General features: G+C 45.7%; 1 protein-coding gene and 1 long non-coding RNA gene across 3 annotated transcripts in view; one reads left to right on the top strand and one right to left on the bottom strand.

Annotated features, from left to right (window-relative positions):
* The window catches only part of Phactr2 (phosphatase and actin regulator 2), a 269,580-nt gene that overhangs the window by 231,227 nt on the left and 22,940 nt on the right, over positions 1–15,413 (bottom strand). The window lies entirely within an intron of this gene.
* Positions 12,994–14,979, top strand: LOC125394299 (uncharacterized). Its single transcript, XR_007230172.3, has 2 exons — positions 12,994–13,228; positions 14,556–14,979. It is a non-coding gene; the product is annotated as an uncharacterized LOC125394299 (long non-coding RNA).

Below are 15,413 nucleotides of genomic sequence, written 5' to 3'. Positions count from 1 at the left end.
GGAAAGGGTACATGAGACTCCACAAGCTCATTGCTCAACAGTTAATATTTAACTTACTGCAATTTTGCAAACTAAAAAATTTTTTTAAAAATCAACAAAATCTTTCTCTTTAGGTCTCAGGATCATTCTATAAGCATGAAGTACCAATTTCAAAGCCATCACCTGCATCCAAATTTTAGGTTTAGAGGCTGCTAAAAGCAGTTAGAATTATAAACAGGGTAGGAGCCCTGCTAGAACAAAGGCGAAACCCGCAGCATCCCCGCTGGAATGGGCACCTCACTCCAGCTGCCACTGTGCTGATCCCTTTCCACCAATGGAACAGCTGTAGCTGCTGCTGCTGAACTCTATCATCACAAGGGGCAGTGGATAAAGGGAGAACAGAAGGAGGCACAGAGTCTGGAGAACAGGAAGGGGCTGTACACAAGATGCTGGCTGTTTCTCCTGGACCCGCTCAAGGGGCCTGTACTGCAGCAGGACATTCAGGCGTGTGTGTCATCCATATTGCTGGCATGAACATCACTCCTCATGTGGGTAAGAAAAGGAAAATCACAACATTGCATGGAATGAATGCAACACAAAGACACTTTTGACCGAGGCCAATAGCCACCTCCCTTCTGGATACAGGGACAAATTATCGTTTCAAAATGTCAGCCATGGAGCTGGGGAGGTGGTTCAGTAGTTAAGAACAATTAGCCTGTGCTTGCAGAAGATGCTGGCTAGATTTTCAGCACCCACGATGAGTGGCTCACAACCACCTGTAACTCTAGCTCCAGGGGAGACAATCTCTGGCCTCTGCTCTCACCTGCACATACATGTACACACACACACACACACACACACACACACACAGGGCTATAGCGCTTTCTTTCCCAGTTCACTGGCAGGATGATTCACACTGCCTCACCAAGCTGCAAAGGAGGCGGGAAAGTGTGATCCTTTCTCTTGGACACAGATGTGCACTAGGTGTTCCTATTAGAAAGGGGTTGGGAATATTAGGACACAAGTCCAGGGGAAAGCAGTCTCTAGGGAGAAATGCACCTGAAGGTAGTAGAGAAAGCAGCAGTGTATGCAGAACCGAATGGATCAGAGGCAGCGTCAGATCGCCTCTGCAGCTCTGATTCCTGAACTCTGAAGTGTGCACTCGGAAGATGCTCAAGTGACCTTTGGATCAGTGTAAATAACCACCATGCTATCACTGGCTGTTCCTGTCTGTACCAGAGTTCGGGCTAGCAGACACCTACTGGACACTTACAGTGTACAAAGAACATGTCAGGCTTGAGGTATATCCATTCTAAAAAAATAAGAAGAAGAAGAATAAAAAAGTGTATCAAATTTGGAAAAATATTGCCTGAAAATATCAGAAACTTACAAGAAATTAAAGGTACAATTCTGCCAGTATTCATAGCTGTCTGTGTTTAACATGTGTACTGCCTGCTAGCAGTTCTCACACCTTGCACCACAGGAGAGAGGGATGAGGGAAAGAGATTTCCTTCACAAACATCGTCTCATGACTCTGCACCAAGCCTCTCTACCCAGCTGGATGCTGCAGGCAATCTGAGGCAGCAGGTTCTCAGTCTTTGATCTCCAGGCTCCAGGCCACCCTGAGAACTTTAGAACATCCTGGCAAACAATTAGTGTAGTTCCTACAGCCTCTAAGTATAAGCACCAAAATCATATGAATAGATATTAATTCAGACCTCAAAAAGGCTCCAGAGTCTGATTGTGATTTATTTCACATTGACCATGATTCTGTGATATAAAAAACATGTTAGACCCCATTTTACAGAGAAAAATGTTTGAGCCATCCTGCCTGTGTGGTTAGCACAGGACCTAAAACCAGATCCCAGCTCTGAACATTCATCCATTACCCAGGATCTTCTGTGAGACTGACCAAGACGGAAGTCCTTGGGTACCCTGGATACTAAAAGTCGTGATAAAGAGAAGAATGTAACAACAGAAGTGTTAAGATTTGAACAGAAGGAAAGCTAGGACTATAATTCATGGGTAGAGTGCTTTCCTAGTGGATGTGGAACTCTAATTTCAATTCTTAACCCTGATTTTAAAAAAAAAAAGCCACCTTTCAGGTTGGGGAGACAGCTTGGCCAGTGCAATGCTTATATGATGGCAGGAGGAGGACTTGAATCCAGATCCCTAGCACCTATGTAAATCCCAGGCCTGAAGGAACACAAGCACAGTGCTGAAGGTACAGAGATGGGGAGATCCCAGGGCCTCCGTGGCCCTCAACCTCATCGAAACATTGAGCTGCAGCCCCGTTCAATGAGAGATGTCATCTCAAAAATCAACATGAAAAGTCATCGAGGAGTACCTCCGGCACTGGCCTCCTGCTTTTACATTTATGTATGGGTGTGCACACCTACATATATACAACATAACACACACACACACAACACACAAAAGCCCTGCATGATTGCAATTATCCGAAGAGATGCACACCTCTTATTTCAGAGTTTTCCCTGTGGTACTGAGGAGCAGCGGGGATGACCAGGACCTTTCTAGACAGGATTTTAAAGACCCTATCTATTTTTCTCTACTCCCAGCTCCAAGAATATTCAGAACTCTAGTGTATCCAAGCCACAAGTTAATAGATCAGAAGTTGAACACAGGAAACCACGAGGAGGGAAGTTCACACGTCAACCCACAACAGTGAACTGCAGCAATGTCCGAGGCGACCCGAGGAGGGAAGACCCATCTGGAGCACGCTGGCATTTGAAAACTGAGGACCAAAGGTAGAGTGGGAAGACTTATGAGAAGAAATGTGACTGTTTTTCCACTCCAAATAGGGAAGCTGGAGCGAGGGGGAAGCCAGGGTCGTGCTGGGTACTGTAGATCTCTGAATCTACAGTTAGATACCCCTCAACCGCAGCTGCTGCTTTCAGAATGAGTCTGGGAACTTGGGGACTGGAATGATTCCACACTGATACTTGGAGAATTCAAGACGTGAAAGTACCACTAACTGCCCAGTAAAGAAGCAACAGTGACCTCGATGAGGAGAGACCGGACAGAGCCCCTGACGGCTCCGAAAGCTCACATCAACACAATCTAGAACGATCTGAAAACAGTCTCAACAAGGGGTTGTCTAGATTACATTCCTCTTTGGGGATGCTTTCGGGGAATCTTCTTAATTGGGCTAACTATGGTAGGAGGACCTGGCCACTGAGGGTGGGACTGTTTCCTATGTGGGAAATTCAACAGTGTAAAGGTGGATAAAAAGCCAACTGAGCATACGCATGCGCACATTCATTCTGTTTCTGTTGCTGGCTGTGGCGATGACTCACGGCTTCGAGCTCCTGCGGCCTGAAACTCCCACCACCATGAAGAACCGCAACCTGATCTACAACGAAAGAGCGCCACAATAGCCCGGAATGGCGCTTTTGTCAGAATATTTTGTCATAACAACAGAAAAGAAACGAAGACAGTGGCCAACATCTTCAGAGTGATACCCCGAGGACATGTTACACCAGGAAATTTGGAACCAGATCCAATGAATCACTTCATCTGGATCCTGTCCAATCATTTCAGAGGCAACGGGTACATCTGAACACTGAACTTGTAACAGGTTCATGTTATGGGTTTTACTACTATATTGGCACTGTGGTTGGTTTCTTGTTTTGTCTTTTGTTTTTGGTAAGGAACCCTTCTCACTTAACATTATGTATTAAAATATTCATAGGAAAATCAATATGATGTCTGGAATTTGCTTTTTGATATTCTTAAATGAGGGAGAAGATAAGATGAGCCAACCAAAAGAAATCTTTGACCATGAATTGGGGAGAATTGAAGCATTGAAAGTAGATGCTTGAAGGATAATTCTAGAATTCTATCTACTTTGAGCTACTTTCAGTACTATAAAAAAAAATAAGCTTAAAAATGAAAGTCTGAAGTATTTGTGATGTGACTATGGTTTCTGCCACATCCCCTTTCTGCCACATCTGCTTTCTCCTAACATCTAGAAATAGCATTGTCCTCCCCTTTCTCTAGGAACCTCTCCTATTTCTTCTGGTTTTCTTGGGGGTCACCAGCGTCTCCATCCAGCGAACCATGTAACCTAATGGTGTCCGTCATAGCTCTTCTGTGAGATTTTATGTGGGAGCTCCACAGAAGAGAACGTCTGTCTTTTCTCTAGGATTCCCCAGGAAGATGGCTGGAATCTGCTGTTACTGGCAACTGAACCAGAACTGCATCTGGAAAAGAGAGAACGTATCATGCAAGACACCCGTAACTGTAGGACTCAGGGTAGAGGCAGGGTGGAGACAGAAGAAAGCAAATGACAGAGAATAGTGATACCAGACGGAGTCCCTGGATTCCTGGTCCAGTGTTAACCTGTCCTGAGTGAGGAGAGCCACTAAGTTCCCTCTCAAGTACTTTTTACTAAGACAGAAGCTCAAGTAGTAGAAGCTGGCCATGAACTCCTGATCCTTCTGCCTCTACTTCCTAGGTGCTGGGATTACAGGTGCACCTACCCCACAGTACTGCAGGCTCCAGCAACTCTATAGATGTAATTGAGTGATCCTGAGCTGAGAGGAGCATCCTGGATTATCTATGTTGCCTCAAGAAGTTAGGAGGCTCCTTCTAAGAGTAACAAAAGGGCCAGGGTCAGTGAGGAGAAAGTGGTCGTGAGGCAGAGGCAGACTGACACACTTTGAATATGAAAGACATGGCCCATGGTGGTTAAACCTCCAGACACGCCTCTGAAAGAGGATCTAGAGACGATCAGCCTCTGGGCATGCCAGGGAGGGATTATTTTAATTGGGTCAATTGTGTTGGAAAGACACACCATAATGGTGGGCAGCACCATGCCATGGGGAGCTGAGCATCCCTCGCTCTCTGCTTCCTTACTCAGGTGCCTTTGACCAGCTGCCTCCAGCTCCTTCCGCCATGCCCTCCCCATGAGGATGGACTGTACCCTGGAGCTGTGAGCCCAAACCAGCTCCTCCGAAAGTCGCTTGTGTTGCAGCACCTTTGTCACTGCACCTATAAAGGTAACTAATAAATAATACAGGTTGAGGACTATGACAGTTCTGAAAGATGAAAAAGGGCAAGGAAAAGCTGCCTGGGACTTCTGAAAGGAAGGTAGGCCAGCTGCCATCCCGGTTTCAGAATGTTCGATCTCTGTCGCAGTAAGACGGGGAGTCGCTATTATTGTCTGTGTGAAATGCTATAGCAGCCTTGGGGAACACACACCTCTGTTTCTACTCAGCATCTCCCCTCACATGTCCAATAGATGCCTTACACTCCTTGTGCCCAGCACGAACTGCCAATCTTCGCACGAAACCCACCCTCCTAAAACCTTCACTTGCTATAATGATATCCTTACATAACTGGCTCCACCCCTTCGGAGCCAGGCTAACTAACCATAGCTCCACTGAAGACAATATCAATTTCACCTTCTACTATTCCGTGTCTGGGTTGCCTTTCCCAGCATACACGTATCCTGAGCCTTCACTGTGTCTGCCCTGAAGCATAATCCTGAATTCAATTCCCAGAAACTATATGTTATCTCCCAACCACCTGTAATAAGATCTGGTGCCCTCTCCTGGCCCACAGGGATTCACGCAGGCAGAACACTGTATACATAATAAAGAAATCTTTAACAACAACAGCAACAACAAAAACCTCCAAGAAAACAAAAACAAGAGTCTCGTGACTTCAGTTTCTTAAAACACAACTTGTTCTTGGACCATGCATGCCCTTCCCAGATGTAGCACACAGGAGTGAGTTCACTTTAGATTGGTTATTACAGCTGGCTGCTGTTATTGGTTTATGTATCTCTATAGAAACCAAGTTTTTTGCCAGGTGCAGCTTGTCCTTGTGATTATATACTCAGGTGACTCTTCTTAACCCTCAGAGTGCAAACTGTCTGATACTCTGAATAAAGTTGTCTATTGCATGGGGGAAAAAGAGAATGGCCTCAGGACTCTCATTCCCACCCTGTCCACACTGCTTAACATCCAGCACAGTGGTCAAGCAAATCCTTCTACAGTCTTGAGTAGGGCCACCTAGCCTCCCAGAACACCGTGTGAGCTAAAGTGACAGTCTGCAGGCCCTTCTGTCCCACAGCTCTCTCAGATCACCCTGCAGCAAGCACACTGGCCAGGCTTAGCATTCCTTACTTCTGGGTCTCTCTGTTCCTGCTTTTCCTAGAACGTTCTGTTTCTGCTGGCTGCTTGTTCTTAGTCTTTGCTCATTGTTCTGGCCTCAGAGCAGAGACCCTACATATCACCACACAACCCCACCTTAGGCACTGTTAGTTAGGGTTCCTATTGCTGCACAGAAACATGATGACCAGAAAGCAAGTTGGGGACAAAAGAGTTTATTAAGTTTACACTTCCACATCACTGTCCACCACTGGAGGAAGTTAGGATAGGAACTCAAACAGGGAAGAAGCCTGCAGGCAGGAGCTGATATAGAGGTCATGGAGGATGCTACTTACTAGCTTGCTCCCCATGGCTTGCTCAGCTTGCTTGCTTTCCTATAGCACCCAGGACCACCAGCCCAGAGATGGCTTCACCCACAATGGGCGGATTTCTTGTCCATCAATCACTAATGGAGAAAATGCCTTATAGCCGGTTCTCGTGGAGGCCCTGCCTCTCTGGCGACTCTAGCTTGTGTCAAACCGACAAAACTAGCCAGGACAGGCATTTTTCTCACACCTGCATCTCCTTGGTGCTCTCAAGCTTCCTTACGTTGCCCTGCCTCCTGCTTTTTCTAGAACACTCCACCACTTCCTAGCAGGTCACATCATGTACTTAAGCACGATGTTTAGTCTGTATTTGCTGTCTTCCTCCTGGACCGTGGGGACAGAGAGCCCGGTCTCAGTTTGGCTTTGATCTCTTCTAACAATCCAGAACAATGCCTGCCCTGTGGCAGGTGCTCATTAAACAGGAGCGAAGAGAGAGAATGGCGATATGAACGCTGACCTCCATTCTGTTCTTACCACCACTTGCAACCAGAAAATGTCCCATCCCCATCTATAGACCTGAGCTGTCATTTTTGCGCGGGGACCCTGCCGACAGGGATTGATGCCTTCCACCACAGGTCCTTTGTAGAAACAGGGCGCGTCCTACCTGTGAGCATGACTCATGTGCCTGGGTGAAAACATTAAAATCCATCGATACAATCCCGATCACACCTCCCACACCAGCAGGGCTCTGTTGTGCTAGGTTTGCAGCTGGTATTTTCAGGGCTTGGTATTGTTTGTGACTTTCCCCTTAAGTGCTGTCAAAGCTCCCACTTCTGATCAGCAGCCCTTCCGGGAATCCTGGCAGGCCGTGGCACCTGCCTATGGGCTGAACCCCAAAATGGTCCACATGCAAGGAGTAATCTCCTCAGCAGTGCAGCCAAATGCACTGCTTTGTCAATCCTGCAGTTACCTCTTGGTTTTCATCTGTTTTGAGTAGGGAAGTTTTGAATACAGACTTATGTGGCTCTGGTCCATAATCCCAGCCCTTGGGAGGCTGAAACATGGGGATGTCTGCAAGTTTGAGGCCAACATAGGCAATAGAGTGAGTACCAAGTCAGCCTGAGCTACAAAGAGAGGCCTTGTCTCAAACAAAGGAACAAAAGGAATAAAAAAAAAATTATTCAGAAATCCCCCTCTCTTGAGGTTCCAGAAACATACGCAAGATTTAAAAATACAAAATGACTCTATCAGAGGGTTCTAATATAGAGTAATAAAAATATATAAAACAGTAATCATATTAGAACTATTTATCTCAAGTATTATTTGTGTGAGGATATGCACACACAAAGTTAACATATAGATTAAAAATGAAAATGGACTAATTTCAATAAGCTGTGTTTGAGTTCAATAAGCTGGCATACTAGAAATGAAATTTCATAAACTAAACAAGTATAATTTAATGTGTGGGAAAAATTACTGATAATGGGATTGCACCAGAGAATATGATTCTGACTTTGATGAAATTTTACCAATTTCTAAAATGCTGCAAAAAGTAAAAACCAGAAGGACCGGAAAGGTGAGTGAGTGGGTAGTGCAGGCTCTCGCTGCCAAGACTACTGACTTGAGCAGGGTCCCTGGGAGCCTCTGAGAAAGTCCAGAGGCTTCTAAGTTGGTCTTTGATCTTCACATGAATAGTGTGACCTAGCACGCCACACATAAACACACTCACACATAGACACATGCATCACACATACACACACACCACATACACCACACACACACTCACACATATACACTCATAGGTCACACAGTCACACACAACACATACTCATACATGTACACCACACACACCACACATACACACCTACACCACACACACCGCACATACCACATATATAACTCACACACAACATTGCACACCGGGAACCTCTAAGAATCTGCTTCTCTACGTATCTTGAAGAATACAACACTTGTTTTTGTGCCTGGCTTTTCACTTAACAAGTTCCCAAGGTTCATTTGTAGCATGTCCCAGGCTTTTTTATTCCTCTAGATGTCCTCACAATATTCTGTTATAGTGTGACATTGTTGATGCCACATTGTATTTTTCTAGCTACTCCTTGGCCTTTAGAAAAGGAAGAAAAGCCGTGGATGATATCCTAGCTGTGTTCTTTCTTTTCTTCTTTTATGATCAGATGCCAGGTCAGGAAAGCACACTGTGCAGACTTGAAGACACAACTATTTAACTGAGGGAATTCGGATGTGTACTCAATCGAACACAGAGACTATCCCAACAGCCTGGAGAGGTATGTTGCTGAGGCTGCAAGATCACAGAGGTCAAGGCGAGTGGTCCATGAAGTAGTAAGAGCTGACTTGGACTTAGAAGGCTAAACAGATGTTTAATGCAGAACAAGATGCCCTAGGAAGTCACAGAGGGCTGCTCAGTATGGGGAATCCCACCTATCCCCGTGTGTGACAGTCACTCTTCCCTGGCCACCTGACTGCCTGTAGGGGCAATTCCAGAAAGGTTTGATGATGATGGAGGACTCACTCTGAATGTGACTGAGGCCATCTCGTTGTGGGCCAGGGTTCCACACAGAGTGAAAAGGCCTTTCTGGTTTCTCATCTGCCCAGATGTGAACAGCTCACAGACCATGCCTTCCCCATCATGATGGAGCATTCCTTCCAAACCATAAACCAGAACAGGCCAGTTCCCCCTTTACGTTGCTTCTTGTCTGGCAATTTCTGCAACAATGAGAAAAGTGATTGACACAAGGTGAAATGGGCGGGTTACTTGGAGCACAGGGTGTGGCAGAAGTTAGTGGGAAACTGCTCCGGAGCGTCAGGTCGTAACCCTTTTGAAGGGTAACACGAAAAGCCACTTGCATTTCCTCAGACCCTTGAGCCTGTGGTTGAAGGCTCAGCCACACCTAGCTCTCCCTGGCTCCGTGTAAGCCTCTTGCCCAGCCCCCAAAACCTTTTCCTGCCTTCACTTCCTCTCAGAAGTCACTGCCTTGAAGACCTTTTGATGCCCCTATGTGTCATCACTAGTCCCGAGGGAGTGTGGAGGCCATGTCTAATTCCCACAGGGCCCATAACCCCCAGTACACTACTGGGGACCCTTAGCAGAGCGGAGGACCATGTAGTCCACACGCGCTCAGCCTGAAGCAGCCCCACAAGACCAACCTTGCAGCTCCTTTCGCCAAGGCCTGAGCTGGAACCCTTAGAACCTGCTTGTTGCTTGCGCTCGAACATTCCAAGACGTCTCCAACATCCTCCCACACTCAGCTATTCAGTCAACAGGTCTCTATCAAGGAACTACTTGATGCTTTAGAAACTGGAAACGGCTAAAAGTAGGAAAATCCTTGAGGAGCTCAAAAGATGGTCCAATGATTAAGGACACTGATGGAAGTTGGTGCAGAGGAACTGGGTTCAGTACCCCAGCACCCACCTGGCGGCTCACAACCAACTGAAACTCCAGTCCTGGGGATACGACTCCCTCATATGTGATGCACAGGCATACATACAGGCAAGAAAAGCAAACAGAAGATCCCTGTTTCCATGAAACATTATCTTTCCATCCTCAATGTGTGTGTGTGTGTGTGTGTGTGTGTGTGTAAGAGTGTATATGTGAGGTATGTGTGCATGTATGAGTATGCACATGTATATAAAGATGTAAACAATGAACAGGCACAAAGTTCAATGTAATTAGGCAATTACAGTAACTTTTATGTTTAGTGACAAAGGAGAAACAGGACTTGTGAACAGGGAGGAGTGTCCATGCAGACGGTGGAGGGTGGTGGCTAGGGTATCTATCGGTACAACTAAGCCCTTTTGCAAGAACAATTAAAGAAGAGAAACCCCAGGTTCCTCCCAGTCCTCCCTCTGAGCAAATGTACCTTAGCTCCCTGTATCGCATTTTGCCTTCTGACCAGAACATCCAAGGAAACCATGGGCAGACTGAGGGGCAGCCTGACACTGCTGTGAACAGCCTGTGAGACTTCGTCTCCAAGTGGAAATACAAAACGTACTTTAAAATTTAACTAGTGTTTTGATAAAAGTTAGTGTTTAATAATAAAATGCTATATACTAGTAGCATTCTGAGATCAAATTAAACAGAACAATTTTTCACATTCCGTTTTTCTATATGTAATAAAGTCGCCAACACAGAAATCCTGGAAGGAAAAAAAATCCTTTTAGTTGGTAATTGTCCTAAAAGGCACCTCCAGTCTCTAACAGAGACTGTGCCTGGGGTGGCATGAGGTCCCTGTCATTGAAGATGAGGTACAGAAGCAGAGCAGTGAGCCTGAAGAAGTGTGTATGGTCACCTTTGTCATATTCAAGGACCACTTGCTGATGTTTGACGGACTGAGGGCCTTTGCGCTCACAACCTTGGAGAGTTAGAGAGTGTCGTATGGATGATGGTGGAGCATCACTGGAAGAAAGAGGTAGATACCACATCCTGGACCCTACGATGTGGTCTAGGTGAGGAACTGTTCAGTGACCAGACTCTTCTGACAGAAACAGGATGGGTCATCAACACACACACACACACACACACACACACACACACACTATGCCAAGGTGAACAACGACAACGATCAGGCCTTCTATGTTATTGCCTGTTTGAGGTGGGCTGGGCCTGGCCTAGGCTGGCAGCTGCCAAGTCTAACTGGAACTGAGACTGATTAACTGGGCTGGCGGCCAGGTGCAGGAGTCTGGCCAGTTCGTCACTTAGATATCCCCAGAGTCCTTCCTGGTTCTGAGTCTGGAAGCCTTTCAACTCTTGGCATGATGCCCTTTGCTCATGCCTGGCCGTCTGCGTGAAGGCAGGCACACGTACATGCCACCTTGCATTTTGTATTCCAGGGACCCAGGGTTCTGACGATTTCCCACTCTATCTGACTTCTCATCCGTGTGCTCACACTGCTCCCCTTGCCAGGACAAGTTTCCCACCTTCCCCTGTCTGTTCTGTGCTCAGGTATCCACACCTCCTCTGAGTGACCGTTTTCCAATGCAGTTTAGGTCAGGTCTCTCTCCTGCCATACCCACATTACATTAGGTTTCAAGGTCAATGGAATGGTCTTTTTACGTGACAGAAGCAAATGCCTAGACAGAGAATAAGTCAACACCCTCTGCCCCATCTTTGACAGAGAAGTCTTAATTAGAGCTGATGAAATGAAAAAATGAGCAAATGGTAGACACAAAGTGAGAGGATTCAAGACAGTTGTCACAAACTTACTTTGACTTTTTTCCATTCTTTTTAAAATGGTGGTGTGTGTGCATGTGTGTCTGTGGGGGCGGCCAAGCATGCCGTGGCCCACATGCAGAAATCTGAGGCTGACGCCAAACGTTAGTCCTCATCTTCCACCTTGTTTGGGAGACAGGATCCGTTGTTTGGTGTTGCTCATGGCCGCCCTACCTGGCTCCTGAACTTCTAGGGAGCCTCCTGCCTTTGCTCCCACTTCCCAGGAGGAACTCTGGTATTATGCTAGCACAGTACCTCAGCTAGTCCGTGAGTCCTGCAGCCACAAGTGCTTTACGCACCAAGATGTCTCCTCAGCCCTCCTGCCATTCTTCATTGTCTATCAGTCGCATGGCTTTTAGATAACCTACTCGAAAGATATGAATAAAGCTAAGGACAAGTCTCTGGTGCTGTGTCCTAAGTTCTAGGGAAGTAGACACAGGAGGATAGGCAAATTCAAGGCTGAGGTACAAACAAGACCCTGTCTCAGAGATAACAGTTACAGAATCAAACAATTACTTCACGTTCTACTGAATGAAATTGACTCCCCAGAGTTATAGGGTGATGTCTATAAAGGCAGATTTGCCACATGGTTTTGCTCCATTTCTCCATGCTTACGCAGCCACCAGACTGAAGCTGTCAGAATATAATCAGTTGTATTTCAAGAAATAATACTGTATAGTCATTATTAAAATGTAAACACACATCAAGAATTGGTTATTATAAATAGTCATTATTAAAATGTAAACACCCATCAAGAATTGGTTATTATAAACAATTTCCATATGGAGAACTGTATCCTGGTATTTTCATAGCAACCCTTATCGTACCATTTAGTGGAAAACAACTCACAAATTGTTTTAGCAATGATCGTCACAGGACAAAGGAAAGAGCGGAAAAAGAAGGAGTTGCCTAACGTGCCCACAAATGAATTATGTTCCCTTCTTATAGGGAACTGTGTTCATTTCCTCCCTCCATTGTCTCTTCCCGCTGCAGACCTGGCAAGGGTTTGGAGTGGCGTGGGGGAGGGATAGATATCAGATAGAGTTACCACTGACCACAGCATTGTAAAGCAATAAATAACCAGAAATTGTCTGCTGCCCTCTCCCCTTCCTTTCTCCTGGTATTTTCTCAGGACAATCTGTGAGAATTTTGCCCAGGAGATCTGAACTCTGAATTTCTCACAAATCAACTGGAATAAGTCTAGTTCTTGAGGGCTCTAAAAGCACACACATGTTATAGTTGGCACCTCCATCCCACTCCAGGCGGACTCACAGAACAGTAAGGTGAGGTCATCCCTTACCTCACAGTATCCTCCTCCATCATCACTGTGGTCCAGGGATGGGCATAGTGAGGTGAGAACTACTGAGTCTGCTTCTGACTGTCAGCTGTACCAGGTCTGTTTGCAGGCCTCTGTCTTCGATCTCCCCTCCTCCCAGGGAATAAATGGATGGGACAAGGCCTAAGCCATCCCAAAGGACTGCCGGCTACTCCAACATTAGGAGCTATTCCAACATTTATGAACTATCAAGCTACCTGGTCACTGGACCATGATTTGCAGCAAGGTACCTATTATTCTCTTGAAGAGTCTGAGAGTGTAAATGTCCCTACACTCAAAGGCCAGTATGGGATTAAAGGATGGTGGAATGATTTTTTTTTAGAGAAGATGTCTAAGTCCTCACAATGGAAAAACAGCTTGATCTCTCACCACAAAAGAACTCGCTTCCTCCTTTCTGCCTCTCCAAAAATGTTTGGAAAGTGATAAAAAAAAGGGGGGGGGGGAGGGGGAATGTGAATTAGCAAAGGAATGGGTTCCCTGTCTCTCTATCATGGATAGCAAAGGCTTTGAGAGTGGAATTTAACTAATTATATGAAAACATTTAATTTGGTCCTTACGAGACCTTACATAACCTGAAGATAAATCCCAATTTATCTTCAAAGCCTACTACATCTGCGCATGAGTTTAGGATGGAATGTTTCTTTTGTTAAAAATGTATCAGTTGTTTTTACTTTATGTGCATCGGTGTTTTGCCTATGTGTGTGTGTGTGTGTGTATGAATTTAAGATCTAAGTATGTATGAATATATGTATGTATGTATGTATGTATGTATGTATGTATATGGGTGTTGGAAGCTCTGGAACTGGAGCTACAGGCAGGTATGGCCTGTCATGTGAGTGCTGGGAATTAAACCTGAGTCCCCTGGAAGAGCAGCCAGTGCATTTAACCACTGAACCATCTCCCTAGCCCTTAGGTGTAATATGCAGGTAGGGTATACATCTAGGATTAAAAGAAAGGGGTGGGTGAAGAGGAGATCGGAACATTTTGGAGAAGAAAGGGGAAAATATGATTTTTATTATATAATATTTCCTTTGCAAAAAGATGGAAGGATAGCTTTAGAAAGAACATGAGCCCAATATCATTTCATACCTAAAAGCAATAGATACTATTTTTTAATATGACCAAAAATCAAGTAAAAATTATTTTGTAGTTGGATTCAGCAAGAGTCTATACATGTAAGCTACTCATTCCCTTTAGTTCACTTTCAGCTTCCAGAGAGTGGAAACAAAGACTGGGGGACACTGGGTAGAAAGGGAAAAACAGCCAGCGAGATGGGGGAGGGGAGAATAGTTGGGGGAGGGAAAAAGATTGGGAGGGAAGGTGCTCAGCCTGGGGTACCCAGCAGGAGCGGTTGATCCTAAACCTGAAGGATCGCATCCACCCTTCCAAGGTTTTTCCAGAGGAAGACCCTCAAGTAGAAAGACCAAGAAAAGCAAAGGGGCTTCCATGACTAGGACATGGCCCCAGCTTATCCACCGGCCTTAGGCCTGAGGGTCGCCTGTTCAGATCTTCACCTCCCCCTCAAGCGTGCCGCCTTTGATCTCTGTCTCCAGGTTCCAAACTAAAAACCAAGGAGGTCTGCATTTCAAGGTGGAAGCATGAGGTAGCAGCCCAGCCAGGTGAGACAGAGATTATAAGAGTCTGAGACAAGACTCTCCCGGCGGAGGGTCTATCACGTCTTAGAAGGATGAAACTCTGCCTGTGTGGTAGGCAGCGCCTGAGCAAGGCTGTGTGGCACTCCTGGGGCGCTAGGCCTCGTGTCTCGTGCTCTGCCGTACAGCTGACAGTGCCATGTGGGCCAATCTCACTCCTCATTCCACCTGAACTCCTGTCGCGGCAGGTGTGGGAACATCGTCCATCCAGCCATCCGAGCGCTCACCAGCAGTTCAGATTCTGGTCTCACGCAAGCACAGACAGCCTTTAATCCCTCTAGATGAAAAAAAAAATTCTGCAAAAGTAAAAGCTTAGCAAACTAAATGATTTTTTTTTTTTTTTAAAGAACCCAGCCAGTTCCTCTTGTTCAGCTTAACTGAGGCTGAGACCAGATAGGCCCTTTCATTTTGGCCTCCTTTTTATTTCAAAGAGAAATGTGGTCTCTAGGTGGGAGGAAGAAGGACAGAGTCAGGTCTTTGTGCCTTGTTTTGATGAGTCCCTGACCTACTTCTCTCTTTTTTAATGTAATATCTACTATGTGTTTAGAATTTCATGTGCATATACAATGTGCTTTGAACATATTCGGCCCCTCCCACTCCTCCTAACTCCTCCCAGATCTACAGTCTCCATCCCTCCCAACTTTGGGTCCTCTTTTTTAAATTTTAATTTAATTGTGTGCATGTGTGACCCACTGATTCCAACTGGTACTGCCCATACACTCATGGCTGTGGGGATCTATCCACTGAAGTGTGGCATTT

This window comes from Myodes glareolus, chromosome 1 (genome assembly GCF_982192425.1).
Source record: "Myodes glareolus chromosome 1, mMyoGla1.1, whole genome shotgun sequence".
NCBI classification, from domain to species: domain Eukaryota; kingdom Metazoa; phylum Chordata; class Mammalia; order Rodentia; family Cricetidae; genus Myodes; species Myodes glareolus.
This window is presented reverse-complemented; position numbering and strand designations above follow the sequence as displayed.